Source organism: Heterodontus francisci, unplaced genomic scaffold (assembly GCF_036365525.1).
Source record: "Heterodontus francisci isolate sHetFra1 unplaced genomic scaffold, sHetFra1.hap1 HAP1_SCAFFOLD_66, whole genome shotgun sequence".
Classification (NCBI taxonomy): domain Eukaryota; kingdom Metazoa; phylum Chordata; class Chondrichthyes; order Heterodontiformes; family Heterodontidae; genus Heterodontus; species Heterodontus francisci.
The window spans coordinates 2,784,413-2,803,348 of NW_027140986.1; positions in this window are offsets into that span (position 1 = coordinate 2,784,413).

Consider the following 18,936-nt stretch of genomic DNA (forward strand, 5'->3'; position numbering starts at 1 on the left):
AGGGAGCGCTTCAACCAAAGGCAGCCCCTCAAACTAATGCAGCCGCTCAAATTAAGGCAGCCCCTCAAACTAAGGCAGCCTCTAAAAGTAAGGCAGACCCTCAAACTAAGGCAGCCGCTCGAACTAAGGCAGACTCTCAAACTAAGGCAGACCCTCAAACTAAGGGAGCGCCTCAACTAAAAGCAGCCCCACAAACTAATGCAGCCGCTCACATTAAGGCAGCCCCTCAAACTAAGGCAGCCTCTAAAAGTAAGGCAGACTCTCAAACTAAGGCAGCCGCTCAAACTGAGGCAGACTCTCAAACTAAGGCAGCCCCTCAAACTAAGGCAGCCGCTCAAACTAATGCAGACTCTCAAACTAAGGCAGCCGCTCAAACTAAGGCAGCCGCTCAAACTAAGACAGCCTCACAAATTAAGGCAGCCGCTCAAACTAAGGCAGACCCTCAAACTAAGGCAGCCTCTCAAACTAAGGCACTCCCTCAAACTAAGGCAGCCCCTCATTCTAATGCAACCCCTCATTCTAATGCAACCCCTCAAACTCAGGCAGCTCTCAATCTAAGGCAGCCGCTCAAACTAAGGCAGCCCCTCAAACTAAGACAGTCGCTCAAACTAATGCAGCCCCTCAAACTAAGGCAGCCGCTCAAATTAAGGCAGCCCCTCAAACTATGGCAGACTCTCAAACGAAAGCAGCCCCTCAAACTTAGGCAGCCTCTCAAACTGAGACTGCCCCTTAAACTGATGCAGCCCCTCAAACTAATGCAGAACTCTACCTAAGGCAGCCCCTCAAACTAAGGCAGCCCCTCAAACTAATGCAGCCCGTCAAACTAATGTAGCCCCTCAATCTAAGGCAGCCCCTCAAACTAATGTACCCACTCAAACCAATGCAGCCCCTCAAACTAATGCAGCCCCTCAATCAAAGGCAGCCCCTCAAACTAATGTACCCACTCAAACCAATGCAGCCCCTCAAACTAATGCAGCCCCTCAATCTAAGGCAGCCCCTCAATCTAAGGCAGCCCCTCAAACTAATGCAGCCACTCAATCAAAGACAGACTCTCAAACTAATGCAGCCACTCAATCAAAGGCAGCCCCTCAGACTAAGGCAGCCCCTCAAACTAAGGCAGACTCTCAAACTGACGCTGCCCCTTAAAGTAAGGCAGCCCTACAAACTATGGGAGCGCCTCAACAAAAGGCAGCTCCTCAAACTAATGCAGCCGCTCAAACTAAGGCAGCCCCTCAAACTCAGGCAGCCTTTCAAACTAAGGCAGCCGCTGAAACTAAGGCAGCCTGTCAAACCAAGGCAGCCGCTCAAACTTAGGAAGACTCTCAAACTAAGGCAACCCCTCAAACTAAGGCAGCCGCTCAAACTAAGGCAGGCTCTCAAACTAAGGCAGCCTCTCAAACTAAGTCAGCCGCTCAATCTAAGGCAGCCCCTTAAACTAAGGCAGACCCTCAAACTAAGGCAGACCCTCAATCTAAGGCAGCCCCTTAATCTGAGGCAGCCCCTCAACTAAGGCAGCCGCTCAAAATAAAGCATCCCATCAAACTAATGCAGCCACTCAAACTAAGGCAGCCCCTCAAACTAAGGCAGCCCTCAATCTAAGGCAGCCCTCAATCTAAGGCAGCCCATCAAACAAATGCAGCCCCTGAAACTACGTCAGCCCCTCAAACTAAGTCAGCCCCTCAAACTAATGCAGCCACTCAATCAAAGGCAGACTCTCAAACTAATGCAGCCGCTCAAACTAAGGCAGCCCCTCAAACCCCGGCTGCCTCTCAAACTAAATCAGCCGCTCAAAATAATGCAGCCTGTCAAAGTAAGGCAGACCCTCAAACTAAGGGAGCGCCTCAACCAAAGGCAGCCCCTCAAACCAATGCAGCCGCTCAAATTAAGGCAGCCCCTCAAACTAAGGCAACCTCTAAATGTAAGGCAGACCCTCAAACTAAGGCAGCCGCTCAAACTAAGGCAGACTCTCAAACTAAGGCAGACCCTCAAACTAAGGGAGCGCCTCAACTAAAAGCAGCCCCTCAAACTAATGCAGCCGCTCAAATTAAGGCAGCCCCTCAAACTAATGCAGCCTCTAAAAGTAAGGCAGACCCTCAAACTAAGGCAGCCGCTCAAACCAAGGCAGACTCTCAAACTAAGGCAGCCCCTTAATCTAAGGCAGCCCCTCAATCTAATGCAGACTCTCAAACTAAGGCAGCCGCTCAAACTAAGGCAGCCGCTCAAACTAAGGCACTCTCAAACTAAGGCAGCCGCTCAAACTAATGCAGACTCTCAAACTAAGGCAGCCACTCAAGCTAAGGCAGCCCCTCAAACTAAGGCAGCCGCTCAAACTAAGGCAGCCCCTCAAAGTAAGGCAGCCTCTCAAACTAAGGCACTCCCTCAAAGTAATGCAGCCCCTCAATAAAAGGCAGCCCCTCATTCTAATGCAACTCCTCAAACTAATGCAGCCCCTCACAGTAAGGCAGCCCCTCTAACTAAGCCAACCCCTCAAACGAAGGCATCCCCTCAAACTAAGGCAGACTCTCAAACTAATGCAGCCACTCAATCTAACGCAGCCCCTCAAACTAAGCCAACCCCTCAAACTAAGGCAGCCCCTCAAAATAATGCAGCCCCACAAACTAATGCAGCCACTCAATCAAAGGCAGACTCTCAAACTAATGCAGCCGCTCAAACTAAGGCAGCCCCTCAAACCCCGGCTGCCTCTCAAACTAAATCAGCCGCTCAAAATAATGCAGCCTGTCAAAGTAAGGCAGACCCTCAAACTAAGGGAGCGCCTCAACCAAAGGCAGCCCCTCAAACCAATGCAGCCGCTCAAATTAAGGCAGCCCCTCAAACTAAGGCAACCTCTAAATGTAAGGCAGACCCTCAAACTAAGGCAGCCGCTCAAACTAAGGCAGACTCTCAAACTAAGGCAGACCCTCAAACTAAGGGAGCGCCTCAACTAAAAGCAGCCCCTCAAACTAATGCAGCCGCTCAAATTAAGGCAGCCCCTCAAACTAATGCAGCCTCTAAAAGTAAGGCAGACCCTCAAACTAAGGCAGCCGCTCAAACCAAGGCAGACTCTCAAACTAAGGCAGCCCCTTAATCTAAGGCAGCCCCTCAATCTAATGCAGACTCTCAAACTAAGGCAGCCGCTCAAACTAAGGCAGCCGCTCAAACTAAGGCACTCTCAAACTAAGGCAGCCGCTCAAACTAATGCAGACTCTCAAACTAAGGCAGCCGCTCAAGCTAAGGCAGCCCCTCAAACTAAGGCAGCCGCTCAAACTAAGGCAGCCCCTCAAAGTAAGGCAGCCTCTCAAACTAAGGCACTCCCTCAAAGTAATGCAGCCCCTCAATAAAAGGCAGCCCCTCATTCTAATGCAACTCCTCAAACTAATGCAGCCCCTCACAGTAAGGCAGCCCCTCTAACTAAGCCAACCCCTCAAACGAAGGCATCCCCTCAAACTAAGGCAGACTCTCAAACTAATGCAGCCACTCAATCTAACGCAGCCCCTCAAACTAAGCCAACCCCTCAAACTAAGGCAGCCCCTCAAAATAATGCAGCCCCACAAACTAATGCAGACCCTCAATCTAATGCAGCCCCTCAAACTAATGCAGCCAATCAATCAAAGGCAGACTCTCAAACTAATGCAGCCACTCAATCAAAGGCAGCCCCTCAAACTCAGCCAACCCCTCAAAACTAAGGCAGCCCCTCAAACTAAGGCAGACTCTCAAACTAATGCAGCCCCTCAATCTAAGGCAGCCCCTCATTCTAATGCAACCCCTCAAACTGATGCAGCCCCTCAAACTAAGGCAGCCCCTCTAACTAAGTTATCCCCTCAAACTAAGGAATCCCCTCAAACTAAGGCAGACACTCAAACTAAGGCAGACACTCAAACTAATGCAGCCACTCAATCTAAGGCAGCCCCTCAAACTAAGCCAACCCCTCAAACTAAGGCAGCCCCTCAAAATAATGCAGCCCCTCAAACTAATGCAGACCCTCAATCTAATGCAGCCCCTCAAACTAATGCAGCCACTCAATCAAAGGCAGACTCTCAAACTAATGCAGCCACTCAATCAAAGGCAGCCCCTCAAACTCAGCCAACCCCTCAAACTAAGGCAGCCATTCAAACTAAGGCAGACTCTCAAACTAATGCAGCCCCTCAATCTAAGGCAGCCCCTCATTCTAATGCAACCCCTCAAACTAATGCAGCCCCTCAAACTAAGGCAGCCCCTCTAACTAAGCCAACCTCTCAAACTAAGGAATCCCCTCAAACTAAGGCAGACTCTCAAACTAATGCAGCCAATCAATCTAAGGCAGCCCCTCAAACTAAGCCAACCCCTCAAACTAAGACAGCCCCTCAAACTAAGGCAGCCCCTCAAACTAAGGCAGCCCCTCAAAATAATGCAGCCCCTCAAAATAATGCAGCCCCTCAAACAAATGCAGACCCTCAATCTAATGCAGCCCCTCAAACTAATGCAGCCACTCAATAAAAGGCATCTCTCAAACTAATGCAGCCACTCAATCAAAGGCAGACTCTCAAACTAATGCAGCCCCTTAAAGTAAGGCAGCCCCTCAAACTAAGGGAGCGCCTCAACCAAAGGCAGCCCCTCAAACTAAGGCAGCCCCTCTAACTAAGCCAACCCATCAAACTAAGGCACCCCTCATATTAAGGCAGACTGTCAAACTAATGCACCCACTCAATCTCAGGCAGCCCCTCAAACAAAGCCAACCCCTCAAACTAAGGCATCCCCTCAAACTAAGGCAGTATCTCAAACTAATGCAGCCCCTCAATCTAAGGCAGCCCCTTAATTTAATGCAGCCCCTCAAACTAATGCAGCCCCTCAAACCAAGGCAGCCGCTCAAACTAAGGCAGCCCCTCAAACTCAGGCAGCCGCTCAAACTAAGGCAGCCCCTCAAACTGAGACAGCCGCTCAAACTAATGCAGCCCCTCAGTCTAAAGCAGCCCCTCAAACTCAGGCAGCCTCTCAATCTAAGGCAACCGCTCAAACTAAGGCAGCCGCTCAAACTAAGGCAGCCCCTCAAACTAAGACAGTCGCTCAAACTAATGCGGCCCCTCAAACTAAGGCAGCCGCTCAAATTAAGGCAGCCCCTCAAACTATGGCAGACTCTCAAACGAAGGCAGCCCCTCAAACTTAGGCAGCCTCACAAACTAAGGCTGCCCCTTAAACTAATGCAGCCCCTCAAACTAATGCAGAACTCTACCAAAGGCAGCCCCTCAAACTAAGGCAGCCCCTCAAACTAATGCAGCCCCTCAAACTAATGCAGCCCCTCAATCTAAGGCAGCCCCTCAAACTAATGTACCCACTCAAACCAATGCAGCCCCTCAAACTAATGCAGCCCCTCAATCAAAGGCAGCCCCTCAATCAAAGGCAGCCCCTCAAACTAATGCAGCCACTCAATCAACGGCAGACTCTCAAACTAATGCAGCCACTCAATCAAAGGCAGCCCCTCAAACTAAGCCAACCCCACAAACTAAGGCAGCCCTTCAAACTAAGGCAGACTCTCAAACTGACGCTGCCCCTTCAAGTAAGGCAGCCCGACAAACTAAGGGAGCGCCTCAACCAAAGGCAGCCCCTCAAACTAATGCAGCCGCTCAAACTAAGGCAGCCCCTCAATCTCAGGCAGCCTCTCAAACTGAGGCAGCCGCTGAAACTGAGGCAGCCTGTCAAACTAAGGCAGCCGCTCAAACTAAGGCAGACTCTCAATCTAAGGCAGCCCATCAAACTAAGGCAGCCCCTCAAACTAATGCAGCCCCACAAACTAATGTAGACCCTCAATCTAAGGCAGCCCCTCAAACTAATGCACCCACTCAAACCAATGCAGCCCCTCAAACTAATGCAGCCCCTCAATCAAAGGCAGCCCCTCAAACTAATGTACCCACTCAAACCAATGCAGCCCCTCAAACTAATGCAGCCCCTCAATCTAAGGCAGCCCCTCAAACTAATGCAGCCACTCAATCAAAGACAGACTCTCAAACTAATGCAGCCACTCAATCAAAGGCAGCCCCTCAAACTAAGGCAGCCGCTCAAACTAAGGCAGGCTCTCAAACTAAGGCAGCCTCTCAAACTAAGTCAGCCGCTCAATCTAAGGCAGCCCCTTAAACTAAGGCAGCCCCTCAAACTAAGGCAGACCCTCAAACTAAGTCAGCCGCTCAATCTAAGGCAGCCCCTTAAACTAAGGCAGCCCCTCAAACTAAGGCAGACCCTCAAACTAAGGCAGCCCCTCAATCTGAGGCAGCCCCTCAATCTGAGGCAGCCCCTCAACTAAGGCAGCCGCTCAAAATAAAGCATCCCATCAAACTAATGCAGCCCCTCAAACTAAGGCAGCCCCTCAAACTAAGGCAGCCCTCAATCTAAGGCAGCCCTCAATCTAAGGCAGCCCCTCAAACTAATGCAGCCACTCAATCAAAGGCAGACTCTCAAACTAATGCAGCCACTCAATCAAAGGCAGCCCCTCAAACTAAGCCAACCCCACAAACTAAGGCAGCCCTTCAAACTAAGGCAGACTCTCAAACTGACGCTGCCACATCAAGTAAGGCAGCCCGACAAACTAAGGGAGCGCCTCAACCAAAGGCAGCCCCTCAAACTAATGCAGCCGCTCAAACTAAGGCAGCCCCTCAATCTCAGGCAGCCTCTCAAACTGAGGCAACCGCTGAAACTGAGGCAGCCTGTCAAACTAAGGCAGCCGCTCAAACTAAGGCAGACTCTCAATCTAAGGCAGCCCCTCAAACTAAGGCAGCCCCTCAAACTAATGCAGCCCCTCAAACTAATGTAGCCCCTCAATCTAAGGCAGCCCCTCAAACTAATGCACCCACTCAAACCAATGCAGCCCCTCAAACTAATGCAGCCCCTCAATCTAAGGCAGCCCCTCAAACTAATGCAGCCACTCAATCAAAGACAGACTCTCAAACTAATGCAGCCACTCAATCAAAGGCAGCCCCTCAAACTAAGGCAGCCCCTCAAACTAAGGCAGACTCTCAAACTGACGCTGCCCCTTAAAGTAAGGCAGCCCTACAAACTAAGGGAGCGCCTCAACAAAAGGCAGCTCCTCAAACTAATGCAGCCGCTCAAACTAAGGCAACCCCTCAAACTCAGGCAGCCTCTCAAAATAAGGCAGCCGCTGAAACTAAGGCAGCCTGTCAAACCAAGGCAGCCGCTCAAACTAAGGAAGACTCTCAAACTAAGGCAACCCCTCAAACTAAGGCAGCCGCTCAAACTAAGGCAGGCTCTCAAACTAAGGCAGCCTCTCAAACTAAGTCAGCCGCTCAATCTAAGGCAGCCCCTTAAACTAAGGCAGACCCTCAAACTAAGGCAGACCCTCAAACTAAGGCAGCCCCTCAATCTGAGGCAGCCCCTCAACTAAGGCAGCCGCTCAAAATAAAGCATCCCATCAAACTAATGCAGCCCCTCAAACTAAGGCAGCCCCTCAAACTAAGGCAGCCCTCAATCTAAGGCAGCCCTCAATCTGAGGCAGCCCATCAAACAAATGCAGCCCCTGAAACTACGTCAGCCCCTCAAACTAAGTCAGCCCCTCAAACTAATGCAGCCACTCAATCAAAGGCAGACTCTCAAACTAATGCAGCCGCTCAAACTAAGGCAGCCCCTCAAAGCCAGGCAGCCTCTCAAACTAACGCAGCTGCTCAAAATAATGCAGCCTGTCAAAGTAAGGCAGACCCTCAAACTAAGGGAGCGCCTCAACCAAAGGCAGCCCCTCAAACCAATGCAGCCGCTCAAATTAAGGCAGCCCCTCAAACTAAGGCAACCTCTAAAAGTAAGGCAGACCCTCAAACTAAGGCAGCCGCTCAAACTAAGGCAGACTCTCAAACTAAGGCAGACCCTCAAACTAAGGGAGCGCCTCAACTAAAAGCAGCCCCTCAAACTAATGCAGCCGCTCAAATTAAGGCAGCCCCTCAAACTAATGCAGCCTCTAAAAGTAAGGCAGACCCTCAAACTAAGGCAGCCGCTCAAACTAAGGCAGACTCTCAAACTAAGGCAGACTCTCAAACTAAGGCAGCCCCTTAATCTAAGGCAGCCCCTCAATCTAATGCAGACTCTCAAACTAAGGCAGCCGCTCAAACTAAGGCAGCCGCTCAAACTAAGGCAGACTCTCAAACTAAGGCAGCCACTCAAGCTAAGGCAGCCCCTCAAACTAAGGCAGCCGCTCAAACTAAGGCAGCCCCTCAAAGTAAGGCAGCCTCTCAAACTAAGGCACTCCCTCAAAGTAATGCAGCCCCTCAATAAAAGGCAGCCCCTCATTCTAATGCAACTCCTCAAACTAATGCAGCCCCTCACAGTAAGGCAGCCCCTCTAACTAAGCCAACCCCTCAAACGAAGGCATCCCCTCAAACTAAGGCAGACTCTCAAACTAATGCAGCCACTCAATCTAACGCAGCCCCTCAAACTAAGCCAACCCCTCAAACTAAGGCAGCCCCTCAAAATAATGCAGCCCCACAAACTAATGCAGACCCTCAATCTAATGCAGCCCCTCAAACTAATGCAGCCACTCAATCAAAGGCAGACTCTCAAACTAATGCAGCCACTCAATCAAAGGCAGCCCCTCAAACTCAGCCAACCCCTCAAACTAAGCAGCCCCTCAAACTAAGGCAGACTCTCAAACTAATGCAGCCCCTCAATCTAAGGCAGCCCCTCATTCTAATGCAACCCCTCAAACTAATGCAGCCCCTCAAACTAAGGCAGCCCCTGTAACTAAGCTATCCCCTCAAACTAAGGAATCCCCTCAAACTAAGGCAGCCCCTCAAACTAATGCAGCCCCTCAAACTAATGCAGCCCCTCAATCTAAGGCAGCCCCTCAAACTAATGTACCCACTCAAACCAATGCAGCCCCTCAAACTAATGCAGCCCCTCAATCAAAGGCAGCCCCTCAATCAAAGGCAGCCCCTCAAACTAATGCAGCCACTCAATCAAAGGCAGACTCTCAAACTAATGCAGCCACTCAATCAAAGGCAGCCCCTCAAACTAAGCCAACCCCACAAACTAAGGCAGCCCTTCAAACTAAGGCAGACTCTCAAACTGACGCTGCCCCTTCAAGTAAGGCAGCCCGACAAACTAAGGGAGCGCCTCAACCAAAGGCAGCCCCTCAAACTAATGTAGCCGCTCAAACTAAGGCAGCCCCTCAATCTCAGGCAGCCTCTCAAACTAAGGCAGCCGCTGAAACTGAGGCAGCCTGTCAAACTAAGGCAGCCGCTCAAACTAAGGCAGACTATCAATCTAAGGCAGCCCCTCAAACTAAGGCAGCCCCTCAAACTAATGCAGCCCCTCAAACTAATGTAGCCCCTCAATCTAAGGCAGCCCCTCAAACTAATGTACCCACTCAAACCAATGCAGCCCCTCAAACTAATCCAGCCCCTCAATCAAAGGCAGCCCCTCAAACTAATGTACCCACTCAAACCAATGCAGCCCCTCAAACTAATGCAGCCCCTCAATCTAAGGCAGCCCCTCAATCTAAGGCAGCCCCTCAAACTAATGCAGCCACTCAATCAAAGACAGACTCTCAAACTAATGCAGCCACTCAATCAAAGGCAGCCCCTCAAACTAAGGCAGCCCCTCAAACTAAGGCAGACTCTCAAACTGACGATGCCCCTTAAAGTAAGGCAGCCCTACAAACTAAGGGAGCGCCTCAACCAAAGGCAGCTCCTCAAACTAATGCAGCCGCTCAAACTAAGGCAGCCCCTCAATCTCAGGCAGCCTCTCAGACAAAGGCAGCCGCTGAAACTGAGGCAGCCTGTCAAACTAAGGCAGCCGCTCAAACTAAGGCATACTCTCAATCTAAGGCAGCCCCTCAAACTAAGGCAGCCCCTCAAACTAATGCAGCCCCTCCAACTAATGTAGCCCCTCAATCTAAGGCAGCCCCTCAAACTAATGTACCCACTCAAACCAATGCAGCCCCTCAAACTAATGCAGCCCCTCAATCAAAGGCAGCCCCTCAAACTAATGTACCCACTCAAACCAATGCAGCCCCTCAAACTAATGCAGCCCCTCAATCTAAGGCAGCCCCTCAATCTAAGGCAGCCCCTCAAACTAATGCAGCCACTCAATCAAAGGCAGACTCTCAAACTAATGCAGCCACTCAATCAAAGGCAGCCCCTCAAACTAAGCCAACCCCACAAACTAAGGCAGCCCTTCAAACTAAGGCAGACTCTCAAACTGACGCTGCCCCTTCAAGTAAGGCAGCCCGACAAACTAAGGGAGCGCCTCAACCAAAGGCAGCTCCTCAAACTAATGCAGGCGCTCAAACTAAGGCAGCCCCTCAAACTCAGGCAGCCTCTCAAACTAAGGCAGCCGCTGAAACTAAGGCAGCCTGTCAAACCAAGGCAGCCGCTCAAACTAAGGAAGACTCTCAAACTAAGGCAACCCCTCAAACTAAGGCAGCCGCTCAAACTAAGGCAGGCTCTCAAACTAATGCAGCCCCTCAATCTAAGGCAGCCCCTCAAACTAATGTACCCACTCAAACCAATGTAGCCCCTCAAACTAATGCAGCCCCTCAATCAAAGGCAGCCCCTCAATCAAAGGCAGCCCCTCAAACTAATGCAGCCACTCAATCAAAGGCAGACTCTCAAACTAATGCAGCCACTCAATCAAAGGCAGCCCCTCAAACTAAGCCAACCCCACAAACTAAGGCAGCCCTTCAAACTAAGGCAGACTCTCAAACTGACGCTGCCCCTTCAAGTAAGGCAGCCCGACAAACTAAGGGAGCGCCTCAACCAAAGGCAGCCCCTCAAACTAATGCAGCCGCTCAAACTAAGGCAGCCCCTCAATCTCAGGCAGCCTCTCAAACTGAGGCAGCCGCTGAAACTGAGGCAGCCTGTCAAACTAAGGCAGCCGCTCAAACTAAGGCAGACTCTCAATCTAAGGCAGCCCCTCAAACTAAGGCAGCCCATCAAACTAATGCAGCCCCTCAAACTAATGCAGCCCCTCAATCTAAGGCAGCCCCTCAAACTAATGCACCCACTCAAACCAATGCAGCCCCTCAATCAAAGGCAGCCCCTCAATCTAATGTACCCACTCAAACCAATGCAGCCCCTCAAACTAATGCAGCCCCTCAATCTAAGGCAGCCCCTCAATCTAAGGCAGCCCCTCAAACTAATGCAGCCACTCAATCAAAGACAGACTCTCAAACTAATGCAGCCACTCAATCAAAGGCAGCCCCTCAAACTAAGGCAGCCCCTCAAACTAAGGCAGACTCTCAAACTGACGCTGCCCCTTAAAGTAAGGCAGCCCTACAAACTAAGGGAGCGCCTCAACAAAAGGCAGCTCCTCAAACTAATGCAGCCGCTCAAACTAAGGCAGCCCCTCAATCTCAGGCAGCCTCTCAAACTAAGGCAGCCGCTGAAACTGAGGCAGCCTGTCAAACTAAGGCAGCCGCTCAAACTAAGGCAGACTCTCAATCTAAGGCAGCCCCTCAAACTAAGGCAGCCCCTCAAACTAATGCAGCCCCTCAAACTAATGTAGCCCCTCAATCTAAGGCAGCCCCTCAAACTAATGTACCCACTCAAACCAATGCAGCCCCTCAAACTAATGCAGCCCCTCAATCAAAGGCAACCCCTCAAACTAATGTACCCACTCAAACCAATGCAGCCCCTCAAACTAATGCAGCCCCTCAATCTAAGGCAGCGCCTCAATCTAAGGCAGCCCCTCAAACTAATGCAGCCACTCAATCAAAGACAGACTCTCAAACTAATGCAGCCACTCAATCAAAGGCAGCCCCTCAAACTAAGGCAGCCCCTCAAACTAAGGCAGACTCTCAAACTGACGCTGCCCCTTAAAGTAAGGCAGCCCTACAAACTAAGGGAGCGCCTCAACAAAAGGCAGCTCCTCAAACTAATGCAGCCGCTCAAACTAAGGCAGCCCCTCAATCTCAGGCAGCCTCTCAGACTAAGGCAGCCGCTGAAACTGAGGCAGCCTGTCAAACTAAGGCAGCCGCTCAAACTAAGGCAGACTCTCAATCTAAGGCAGCCCCTCAAACTAATGTACCCACTCAAACCAATGCAGCCCCTCAAACTAATGCAGCCCCTCAATCAAAGGCAGCCCCTCAAACTAATGTACCCACTCAAACCAATGCAGCCCCTCAAACTAATGCAGCCCCTCAATCTAAGGCAGCCCCTCAATCTAAGGCAGCCCCTCAAACTAATGCAGCCACTCAATCAAAGGCAGACTCTCAAACTAATGCAGCCACTCAATCAAAGGCAGCCCCTCAAACTAAGTCAACCCCACAAACTAAGGCAGCCCTTCAAACTAAGGCAGACTCTCAAACTGACGCTGCCCCTTCAAGTTAGGCAGCCCGACAAACTAAGGGAGCGCCTCAACCAAAGGCAGCTCCTCAAACTAATGCAGGCGCTCAAACTAAGGCAGCCCCTCAAACTCAGGCAGCCTCTCAAACTAAGGCAGCCGCTGAAACTAAGGCAGCCTGTCAAACCAAGGCAGCCGCTCAAACTAAGGAGGACTCTCAAACTAAGGCAACCCCTCAAACTAAGGCAGCCGCTCAAACTAAGGCAGGCTCTCAAACTAATGCAGCCCCTCAATCTAAGGCAGCCCCTCAAACTAATGTACCCACTCAAACCAATGCAGCCCCTCAAACTAAAGCAGCCCCTCAATCAAAGGCAGCCCCTCAATCAAAGGCAGCCCCTCAAACTAATGCAGCCACTCAATCAAAGGCAGACTCTCAAACTAATGCAGCCACTCAATCAAAGGCAGCCCCTCAAACTAAGCCAACCCCACAAACTAAGGCAGTCCTTCAAACTAAGGCAGACTCTCAAACTGACGCTGCCCCTTCAAGTAAGGCAGCCCGACAAACTAAGGGAGCGCCTCAACCAAAGGCAGCCCCTCAAACTAATGCAGCCGCTCAAACTAAGGCAGCCCCTCAATCTCAGGCAGCCTCTCAAACTGAGGCAGCCGCTGAAACTGAGGCAGCCTGTCAAACTAAGGCAGCCGCTCAAACTAAGGCAGACTCTCAATCTAAGGCAGCCCCTCAAACTAAGGCAGCCCCTCAAACTAATGCAGCCCCTCAAACTAATGCAGCCCCTCAATCTAAGGCAGCCCCTCAAACTAATGCACCCACTCAAACCAATGCAGCCCCTCAATCAAAGGCAGCCCCTCAAACTAATGTACCCACTCAAACCAATGCAGCCCCTCAAACTAATGCAGCCCCTCAATCTAAGGCAGCCCCTCAATCTAAGGCAGCCCCTCAAACTAATGCAGCCACTCAATCAAAGGCAGACTCTCAAACTAATGCAGCCACTCAATCAAAGGCAGCCTCTCAAACTAAGGCAGCCCCTCAAACTAAGGCAGACTCTCAAACTGACGCTGCCCCTTAAAGTAAGGCAGCCCTACAAACTAAGGGAGCGCCTCAACAAAAGGCAGCTCCTCAAACTAATGCAGCCGCTCAAACTAAGGCAGCCCCTCAAACCCAGGCAGCCTCTCAAACTAAGGCAGCCGCTGAAACTAAGGCAGCCTGTCAAACCAAGGCAGCCGCTCAAACTAAGGCAGGCTCTCAAACTACGGCAGCCTCTCAAACTAAGGCAGCCTCTCAAACTAAGTCAGCCGCTCAATCTAAGGCAGCCCCTTAAACTAAGGCAGACCCTCAATCTAAGGCAGACCCTCAAACTAAGGCAGCCCCTCAATCTGAGGCAGCCCCTCAACTAAGGCAGCCGCTCAAAATAAAGCATCCCATCAAACTAATGCAGCCCCTCAAACTAAGGCAGCCCCTCAAACTAAGGCAGCCCTCAATCTAAGGCAGCCCTCAATCTAAGGCAGCCCATCAAACTAATGCAGCCCCTGAAACTACGTCAGCCCCTCAAACTAAGTCAGCCCCTCAAACTAATGCAGCCACTCAATCAAAGGCAGACTCTCAAACTAATGCAGCCGCTCAAACTAAGGCAGCCCCTCAAACCCAGGCAGCCTCTCAAACTAACGCAGCCGCTCAAAATAATGCAGCCTGTCAAAGTAAGGCAGACCCTCAAACTAAGGGAGCGCCTCAACCAAAGGCAGCCCCTCAAACCAATGCAGCCGCTCAAATTAAGGCAGCCCCTCAAACTAAGGCAACCTCTAAAAGTAAGGCAGACCCTCAAACTAAGGCAGCCGCTCAAACTAAGGCAGACTCTCAAACTAAGGCAGCCCCTCAAACTAATGCAGCCACTCAATCAAAGGCAGCCCCTCAAACTAAGGCAGCCCCTCAAACTAAGGCAGACTCTCAAACTGACGCTGCCCCTTAAAGTAAGGCAGCCCTACAAACTAAGGGAGCGCCTCAACAAAAGGCAGCTCCTCAAACTAATGCAGCCGCTCAAACTAAGGCAGCCCCTCAAACCCAGGCAGCCTCTCAAACTAAGGCAGCCGCTGAAACTAAGGCAGCCTGTCAAACCAAGGCAGCCGCTCAAACTAAGGCAGGCTCTCAAACTAAGGCAGCCTCTCAAACTAAGGCAGCCTCTCAAACTAAGTCAGCCGCTCAATCTAAGGCAGCCCCTTAAACTAAGGCAGACCCTCAAACTAAGGCAGACCCTCAAACTAAGGCAGCCCCTCAATCTGTGGCAGCCCCTCAACTAAGGCAGCCGCTCAAAATAAAGCATCCCATCAAACTAATGCAGCCCCTCAAACTAAGGCAGCCCCTCAAACTAAGGCAGCCCTCAATCTAAGGCAGCCCTCAATCTAAGGCAGCCCATCAAACTAATGCAGACCCTGAAACTACGTCAGCCCCTCAAACTAAGTCAGCCCCTCAAACTAATGCAGCCACTCAATCAAAGGCAGACTCTCAAACTAATGCAGCCGCTCAAACTAAGGCAGCCCCTCAAACCCAGGCAGCCTCTCAAACTAACGCAGCCGCTCAAAATAATGCAGCCTGTCAAAGTAAGGCAGACCCTCAAACTAAGGGAGCGCCTCAACCAAAGGCAGCCCCTCAAACCAATGCAGCCGCTCAAATTAAGGCAGCCCCTCAATCTAAGGCAACCTCTAAAAGTAAGGCAGACCCTCAAACTAAGGCAGCCGCTCAAACTAAGGCAGACTCTCAAACTAAGGCAGACCCTCAAACTAAGGCAGCCGCTCAAACTAATGCAGCCGCTCAAATTAAGGCAGCCCCTCAAACTAATGCAGCCTCTAAAAGTAAGGCAGACCCTCAAACTAAGGCAGCCGCTCAAACTAAGGCAGACTCTCAAACTAAGGCAGCCCCTTAATCTAAGGCAGCCCCTCAATCTAATGCAGACTCTCAAACTAAGGCAGCCGCTCAAACTAAGGCAGCCGCTCAAACTAAGGCAGACTCTCAAACTAAGGCAGACTCTCAAACTAAGGCAGCCGCTCAAACTAATGCAGACTCTCAAACTAAGGCAGCCGCTCAAGCTAAGGCAGCCCCTCAAACTAAGGCAGCCGCTCAAACTAAGGCAGCCCCTCAAAGTAAGGCAGCCTCTCAAACTAAGGCACTCCCTCAAAGTAATGCAGCCCCTCAATAAAAGGCAGCCCCTCATTCTAATGCAACTCCTCAAACTAATGCAGCCCCTCACAGTAAGGCAGCCCCTCTAACTAAGCCAACCCCTCAAACGAAGGCATCCCCTCAAACTAAGGCAGACTCTCAAACTAATGCAGCCACTCATTCTAACGCAGCCCCTCAAACTAAGCCAACCCCTCAAACTAAGGCAGCCCCTCAAAATAATGCAGACCCACAAACTAATGCAGACCCTCAATCTAATGCAGCCTCTCAAACTAATGCAGCCACTCAATCAAAGGCAGACTCTCAAACTAATGCAGCCACTCAATCAAAGGCAGCCCCTCAAACTCAGCCAACCCCTCAAACTAAGCAGCCCCTCAAACTAAGGCAGACTCTCAAACTAATGCAGCCCCTCAATCTAAGGCAGCCCCTCATTCTAATGCAACCCCTCAAACTAATGCAGCCCCTCAAACTAAGGCAGCCCCTCTAACTAAGCTATCCCCTCAAACTAAGGAATCCCCTCAAACTAAGGCAGACTCTCAAACTAATGCAGCCACTCAATCTAAGGCAGCCCCTCAAACTAAGCCAACCCCTCATACTAAGGCAGCCCCTCAAAATAATGCAGCCCCTCAAACTAATGCAGACCCTCAATCTAATGCAGACCCTCAAACTAATGCAGCCACTCAATCAAAGGCAGACTCTCAAACTAATGCAGCCACTCAATCAAAGGCAGCCCCTCAAACTCAGCCAACCCCTCAAACTAAGGCTGCCCCTCAAACTAAGGCAGACTCTCAAACTAATGCAGCCCCTCAATCTAAGGCAGCCCCTCATTCTAATGCAACCCCTCAAACTAATGCAGCCCCTCAAACTAAGGCAGCCCCTCTAACTAAGCCAACCCCTCAAACTAAGGAATCCCCTCAAACTAAGGCAGACTCTCAAACTAATGCAGCCACTCAATCTAAGGCAGCCCCTCAAACTAAGCCAACCCTTCAAACTAAGACAGCCCCTCAAACTAAGGCAGCCCCTCAAAATAATGCAGCCCCTCAAACAAATGCAGACCCTCAAACAAATGCAGACCCTCAATCTAATGCAGCCCCTCAAACTAATGCAGCCACTCAATCAAAGGCAAGCTCTCAAACTAATGCAGCCACTCAATCAAAGGCAGACTCTCAAACTAATGCAGCCCCTTAAAGTAAGGCAGCCCCTCAAACTAAGGGAGCGTCTCAACCAAAGGCAGCCCCTCAAACTAAGGCAGCCCCTCTAACTAAGCCAACCCATCAAACTAAGGCACCCCTCATATTAAGGCAGACTGTCATACTTATGCACCCACTCAATCTCAGGCAGCCCCTCAAACAAAGCCAACCCCTCAAACTAAGGCATCCCCTCAAACTAAGGCAGACTCTCAAACTAATGCAGCCCCTCAATCTAAGGCAGCCCCTTAATCTAATGCAGCCCCTCAAACTAATGCAGCCCCTCAAACCAAGGCAGCCGCTCAAACTAAGGCAGCCCCTCAAACTCAGGCAGCCGCTCAAACTAAGGCAGCCCCTCAAACTGAGACAGCCGCTCAAACTAATGCAGCCCCTCAGTCTAAAGCAGCCCCTCAAACTCAGGCAGCCTCTCAAACTAAGGCAGCCGCTCAAACTAAGGCAGCCCCTCAAAGTAAGGCAGCCTCTCAAACTAAGGCACTCCCTCAAAGTAATGCAGCCCCTCAATAAAAGGCAGCCCCTCATTCTAATGCAACTCCTCAAACTAATGCAGCCCCTCACAGTAAGGCAGCCCCTCTAACTAAGCCAACCCCTCAAACGAAGGCATCCCCTCAAACTAAGGCAGACTCTCAAACTAATGCAGCCACTCATTCTAACGCAGCCCCTCAAACTAAGCCAACCCCTCAAACTAAGGCAGCCCCTCAATATAATGCAGACCCACAAACGAATGCAGACCCTCAATCTAATGCAGCCTCTCAAACTAATGCAGCCACTCAATCAAAGGCAGACTCTCAAACTAATGCAGCCACTCAATCAAAGGCAGCCCCTCAAACTCAGCCAACCCCTCAAACTAAGCAGCCCCTCAAACTAAGGCAGACTCTCAAACTAATGCAGCCCCTCAATCTAAGGCAGCCCCTCATTCTAATGCAACCCCTCAAACTAATGCAGCCCCTCAAACTAAGGCAGCCCCTCTAACTAAGCTATCCCCTCAAACTAAGGAATCCCCTCAAACTAAGGCAGACTCTCAAACTAATGCAGCCACTCAATCTAAGGCAGCCCCTCAAACTAAGCCAACCCCTCATACTAAGGCAGCCCCTCAAAATAATGCAGGCCCTCAAACTAATGCAGACCCTCAATCTAATGCAGCAACTCAAACTAATGAAGCCACTCAATCAAAGGCAGACTCTCAAACTAATGCAGCCACTCAATCAAAGGCAGCCCCTCAAACTCAGCCAACCCCTCAAACTAAGGCTGCCCCCCAAACTAAGGCAGACTCTCAAACTAATGCAGCCCCTCAATCTAAGGCAGCCCCTCATTCTAATGCAACCCCTCAAACTAATGCAGCCCCTCAAACTAAGGCAGCCCCTCTAAGTAATGCAGCCCCTCAAACAAATGCAGAGCCTCAATCTAATGCAGCCCCTCAAACTAATGCAGCCACTCAATCAAAGGCAAGCTCTCAAACTAATGCAGCCACTCAATCAAAGGCAGACTCTCAAACTAATGCAGCCCCTTAAAGTAAGGCAGCCCCTCAAACTAAGGGAGCGCCTCAACCAAAGGCAGCCCCTCAAACTAAGGCAGCCCCTCTAACTAAGCCAACCCATCAAACTAAGGCACCCCTCATATTAAGGCAGACTGTCAAACTAATGCACCCACTCAATCTCAGGCAGCCCCTCAAACAAAGCCAACCCCTCAAACTAAGGCATCCCCTCAAACTAAGGCAGACTCTCAAACTAATGCAGCCCCTCAATCTAAGGCAGCCCCTTAATCTAATGCAGCCCCTCAAACTAATGCAGCCCCTCAAACCAAGGCAGCCGCTCAAACTAAGGCAGCCCCTCAAACTCAGGCAGCCGCTCAAACTAAGGCAGCCGCTCAAACTGAGACAGCCGCTCAAACTAATGCAGCCCCTCAGTCTAAAGCAGCCCCTCAAACTCAGGCAGCCTCTCAATCTAAGGCAGCCGCTCAAACTAAGGCAGCCGCTCAAACTAAGGCAGCCCCTCAAACTAAGACAGTCGCTCAAACGAATGCAGCCCCTCAAACTAAGGCAGCCGCTCAAATTAAGGCATCCCCTCAAACTATGGCAGACTCTCAAACGAAGGCAGCCCCTCAAACTTAGGCAGCCTCACAAACTAAGGCTGCCCCTTAAACTAATGCAGCCCCTCAAACTAATGCAGAACTCTACCTAAGGCAGCCCCTCAAACTAAGGCAGCCCCTCAAACTAATGCAGCCCCTCAAACTAATGCAGCCCCTCAATCTAAGGCAGCCCCTCAAACTAATGTACCCACTCAAACCAATGCAGCCCCT